The following is a 6,000-nucleotide window of genomic DNA, read 5'->3' as shown; positions in this document are numbered from 1 at the left end:
GAGTGATGGGATCCTGACACATGTACATTCCATCTTCCAGTAGGAGAGATGATAGTTACACTTGAGTATGTGTACCACATACTTCGCCTACCTATTAGAGGAGCTATTGTGACATACGCGACCAATCGGTCAGCGGAGGACCATCAGAGGGAGCAAGTATACTGCATAGGGAGAGTCATGTCGAGCGAGATGAGAGGTCACATCATGGTCAGCTGGCTCTTACATCCTACCGGAGAGGTGCCCCTTGTGAGACGTCTTATGATTGCCATCATCGCACTAGCCGTCTGCCCTAATGGGTGAGGTACGCACATGCATGGGGGTCTCACATGGTGCATCAGAGCTATGAAGAGACATAGGAGAGTATATGCTTGGGGTCAGAGTATGCTTGCACATCTCTATCATGACCTCGAGGAGTATGTTTTTGGACAGGGTTGCAGCTTGATGACATGCACACTTCTGCAGGTGTGGATATTTGAGCACTTCACATGCACCAGGCCTATCGGCTATCCGTTGAGTACGGCTAGCGAGCGACCTAGGGTGTTTGCTTATCTACTTACCAGCGAGTGGAGGTTTGGGGATCTGCTATATTGGAGAGTGATATTTGATAGATTGACAGCCGAGGTGATAGTATGGAGACCTTATCTGCGGATGCACAGATGGGATGGGATGGAGAGCCAACTAGCATGCTTACAGAGGAACCGCCTACTGCGGGGACGATACTCACATATCATAGTCCCATTCTACTTTGACCGAGTACGGAGGCAGTTTGGGCTAGAGCAGTGTGTTCCAGCCGATGTACCCATCTATACTCGACACTCACGAGTCCTTCCCAGACCTAGAGCAGTAGCGAGACCTACGATAGATGACATCGAGACTACAGATATAGAGGGATCCGATCAGGATGTGGTCATTGATTACTCCGCAGAGCCTGGGGCACAGCGCAGGTATCTCTCATGGTTTGTGAGGTCATACCCAGGGCCTATCTTTCCACCAGATTACCCGACAGGCCATCCAGGCCCATGGAGACATGGAGACCAAGATGAGGATCATGGATCCAAATCGAAGGAGCCAAAGGAGGGAGAGGGTCATGAAGAGGCAGGGGATCCTGATCCACCCATAGGAGATCAGCCTAGTGCCGAGGAGGAGGGGGAGGGAGAGAAGGATGACACAGATAGAGATGAGGAGAATGAGGATGCAGGTGAGGATGCAGACGAGGATGAGGATGATGAGGAGGAGGAGGATAGAGATGATGAGGAGGAGTCAGATGCAGCTCCCCACCATTCAGGAGATGATACCATAGCCTTGGATCCTCCTCATATTCCACAAAAGGGGGAACATGAGGCGATACGGAGACCTGTTTCTAGTACAGGCCAGCCTACACCCATCATGCACAGATTATTTGAGCATGGGGAGCCTAGTAGTTCCCAGTCACAGATGCTACCATATCACGATCCCTACTGGCGCGAGGGAGATCCAGGTATAGTAAGTTTATATTGATTGATTAATGCTTTGATGATATAGAATGGTACTAATACAAAAATCTATTCTACTGCTACAGCTAATGTGCAGGAGTGGCGTTCCTTGATTCAGCAAGTAGTGACAGATATTTCCATGATGGCACTGATCCCTAGTTCCTCACAGATTGCTTATAGGCCTCAGGGGAACGTGGGTCGGCATGAGGACTTGTTTTCCCCATTTCGAGTACAGGTGGACTTATGGAGGGAGAGAGAGAGAGTTCTATTAGAGAACCTTCAGCGGGCACAGCGAGATCTAGCAGCAGCTCAAGCCGAGGCTACCTCATTTCGCGTGATCCTTATGGATAGGGATCGTAGGAGTTCCTCTCGAAGTCACTCACGGTCTATATCACACTATACACCTATGGGTCCACCTTCATGGCCAGATCAGGAGGGAGCGTCTAGTCGTCACTCTCCAGCCACTAGTCCTAGGGATAGGAGATGATCTCATGATGTAGGATCGGTCACATTTTGGATGTATAGTGACCTACTTTTGTATATGAAAACCTGATCCACATATATATATATATATATATATATATATATATATATATATATATATATATATATATATATATATATATATATATATATATATATATACATGCTTCTCCTTGTCTCAAATGTGTTATCTTTAATGCCTAAAACCATGTATATTTTGATTAAAGTTAATACATTTGGTAGATGTACATGTATGTTCTGAATTTAATTTCCATGTGATTGATTTCTCAATGCTCCATGATTAAATTGATACATGTGTGACTTAATTAAAATATTTAATCAAGTACTACATTGATGATAGGGAAGAAATATGCATTAAGTCTAAGAATCATATAACTAATGTGATTTAATTTTAATCTTAAACACAACATGATACGATTCCACTTAACACATAAAGACATTATATAATATGCTAGCATAATGGAAATGTAAATCTTTTACAATTTACATAAATGAATTAAAGACAAACTATAAAGTGAAGAAACATGCTTGTCAAGAACGAAGAAATATAGATTAAACACAATATCATTTAATTCTATTTGCTCTAATCAGGATATACTAACATATTACCCAATGTTGAAGAACTGAAAAGAAGATAGATGAAATGAAAGGTAGGGAATGATGAATTAAGCATAGTATCTACCCAAGTGCATAGCATTTATAGGTTCTTTAAGAGGCGTACCGTCTACATCTGCTATTTTGTAAGCACCCGATCCATAATCTTCAATAACGTTATATGGTCCAAGCCAATTAGGACTAAATTTTCCCTTCTCTGCAGGTAAGGCATTCACATTGTGCTGATTCTCATATAGAACTAAGTCACCTACTAAGAAGGAATGTTGAATAACCTTATCATTATAGCTTTGTTGTAGAGTTTTGTGATACGCTTGAATATGCTCAAGAGCATTTATACGTTGTTCATCAAGCATCTCAAGCTGTTGAAGTCTTTGTTCTCTATAAGAGTCATCATCTACTATACCTTTGAGAGAAACTCTAAGTGATGGAATCTCTAACTCTAAAGGCATAATAGCATCAGCACCATAAACAAGGTTATGAGTAGTTCCTGTAGCAATTCGTACACTCATTCGGTAGGCCCAAAGAGCATAGATTAGCTGAGTATTCCAATCCTTACCATGCTTATTCATAGTTTTACGAAGAATTTGTTCAATTATCTTATTAGATGATTCGGCTTGACCATTTGATTGAGGATAGTATGGTGTAGAAAATCGATGTTTGATATGATATTTCTCGAGGAATTTCTTCACGTCCTTGTTCTTAAATGATGTCCCATTATCTGAGATTATAGTGGAAAGTTTCCCGAATCGAGAAATGATGTTTTCTAGAAGAAATTGACAGATCACTTCAGCAGTAGTAGAACGAAGGGGAACAACTTCTACCCACTTTGTAAAGTAATCTGTTGCGGTTATAATGAAGGTATGTCCTTGAGATGAAGGAGGAGAGATTTTACCGATGAGATCCAACCCCCATGTGGAGAAAGGCCAAGAAGCTACTTGAGAACGAAGTTCTTGGGCAGGAGCATGAATCAGATTATTGTGTTGTTGACATTGATGACATTTCTTAATAAATGAAAAAAAATCCTTCTGCATAGTTTGCCAATAGTATCCCATACGAAGCAATCTTTGAACTAAGGATTTGCCTCCAAAATGCCCCCCACAGGCAACTGAATGTGCCTCTTCAAGAGCAATGGGGATTTCCAATTTGTTAAGACAGCGAAGGAGAAGACCGTTATAACCCCTTCGGTAAAGAACATTAGAAAGAATGATATATCTAGCAGACAACTTGCGGATTCTAGCCCTAGTGTTCCTATTGGCGGAATCAGGAAATGTACCATCAGTCAAATATCTTACGATATGCGAATACCATTAATCTGAATCTATAAAGTCACAACATGTCACTAAGCTAGAATCGTCTACAATAGCTGGAGAAATAAGGTTATCAATAACAAATTTAAGATCAACCACAGGGTCCTCTAAAGATACAAGAGAAGCCACACATGCCATTGCATCCACATGTTGATTATCTTTTCGAGGAACAGGTTCCATGGTATAAGAATCAAATTTTTGTAACAAAGAGATAGCAAGGTCTTTATATTGTGATAATTTGTCTTGTTTTGCTTGATACAGTCCTGTTACTTGTCTTATAATCAATTGCGAATCTCCATAAATATGTATGTTCTTTATATTCAGAGCTAAGGCTGCTTTTATCCCCACTATAAGAGCCTCATACTCAGTAATGTTATTGGTACATAGGAAATTTAGACGGTAAGATAAGGGAATGGATTTCTTTGTAGGAGAAATTAGAACAACACCTGCCCCCGATCCCATACGACACTTAGAGCCATCAAAGTATAACTCCCAAGTTTCATCTTGCTCTGTACAAATAATGAAGTCATCGGGAAAAGACTCAGGGTTAGGGAAGGAGAAAGGTGAAGGGGCCTCAACTAAGTGATCGGTCAACGCTTGCCCTTTAATTGCTCTTTGTGAAACAAATTTAAGGTCAAATTCAGTTAACATCATAACCCACTTAGCTAGGCGTGCTGATAAATCAGTTTTAGAGAAAAGATGCTTCAAAGGATCAAACTTTACCATGACGTGGACTTCTGAATTTAAAAGATAATGTCTTAATTTCTGAGTCGCAAACACCAAGGCCAAGCATTGTCTTTCTATCGCAGAATATCGGGTCTCATAATCAAGTAAGGTACGACTTATATAATAAACCGGACATTCCTTACCATCTTTATCACGTTGTGCCAATAATGCTGCGAGAGCATGAGAGGAAGCAGCTGTATAAAGAAGAAAGGGTTTAGAAGGTTCGGCAAGTTGAAGGACAGGAGGATTAGCCAAATATACTTTTAAATCCTCAAATGCTTGCTGACAATTTTCATTCCATTGAAAAGTGATATCCTTTTTGAGAAATTGAGTAAAAGGAAAGGTACGATCTGCAAGTTGAGATACAAACCTACGAATAGCTTGAATCTTTCCTTGTAAGCTTTTGAGTTGAGACACATTTCTAGGAGGTGGCATGTTGACAATAGCATCTATTTTCTTAGTGTCCACCTCAATCCCATGATGCGAAACTATGAATCCTAATAGTTTTCCACTATCCACACCAAAAACACATTTTCGGGGATTCAAGCGCATGTGATATTTATGAATTCTTTCAAAGATTTGACGAAGGATCTTAATATGATCTATATGAAGAGTGGATTTGGCCAAAATATCATCAACATAATCTTCTAAAATCTTATGCATATAATCTTGAAAGATAAGGGTCATCGCTCGTTGATAAGTTGCGCCGGTGTTTTAAGTCCAAAAGGCATCATTATCCAACAAAACGTACCCCAAGGAGTGGTGAAAGCGGTTTTGAATTGATCTTGAGGATTAATGAAAATTTGATTGTATCCTGAAAAACCGTCCATGAAGGATAGCAAAGCATGTCCTGCTGTAGAATCAACTATCATGTCAATGTTTGGGAGAGGGAAATCATCTTTTAAAGAAGCCTTATTTAAGTCTCGAAAGTCGGTACACATTCTTATTTTATTATCCGGTTTAGCCACAGCGACAATGTTTGAAATCCACAGGGAATAATCAATAGGGCGGATAAATCCAGCCTCCAATAATTTTTCAATCTCAGCCTTAACAAGCAGAGCTACCTTAGGATTCATTTTTCGAATCTTTTGTTTCATGGGCTTAGCATCGGGAACTAAGACAATGTTATGAGTAACAATCTTAGGATCTATACCAGGCATGTCAGAATATGTCCAAGAAAAGATCTCAGGGAATTCATGCAATAAATCTACATATTGTTTTTGTTCCTCTTCATCCAAACACTTCCCAATTTTAATAACTTTTTCCTCCTTGCAAGGATCCATCTTAACATCAATGGTGTCACTTATAAGAAGATTACTTTGTTGAGGAGTATCTTTTAACTGAGGGAATTCTTCTACAATCTTATCATTATCAAT

Source organism: Cryptomeria japonica, chromosome 7 (genome assembly GCF_030272615.1).
Source record: "Cryptomeria japonica chromosome 7, Sugi_1.0, whole genome shotgun sequence".
Classification (NCBI taxonomy): domain Eukaryota; kingdom Viridiplantae; phylum Streptophyta; class Pinopsida; order Cupressales; family Cupressaceae; genus Cryptomeria; species Cryptomeria japonica.
The sequence above is the reverse complement of the archived record's forward strand: the minus strand, read 5'-3'. Positions refer to the sequence as shown.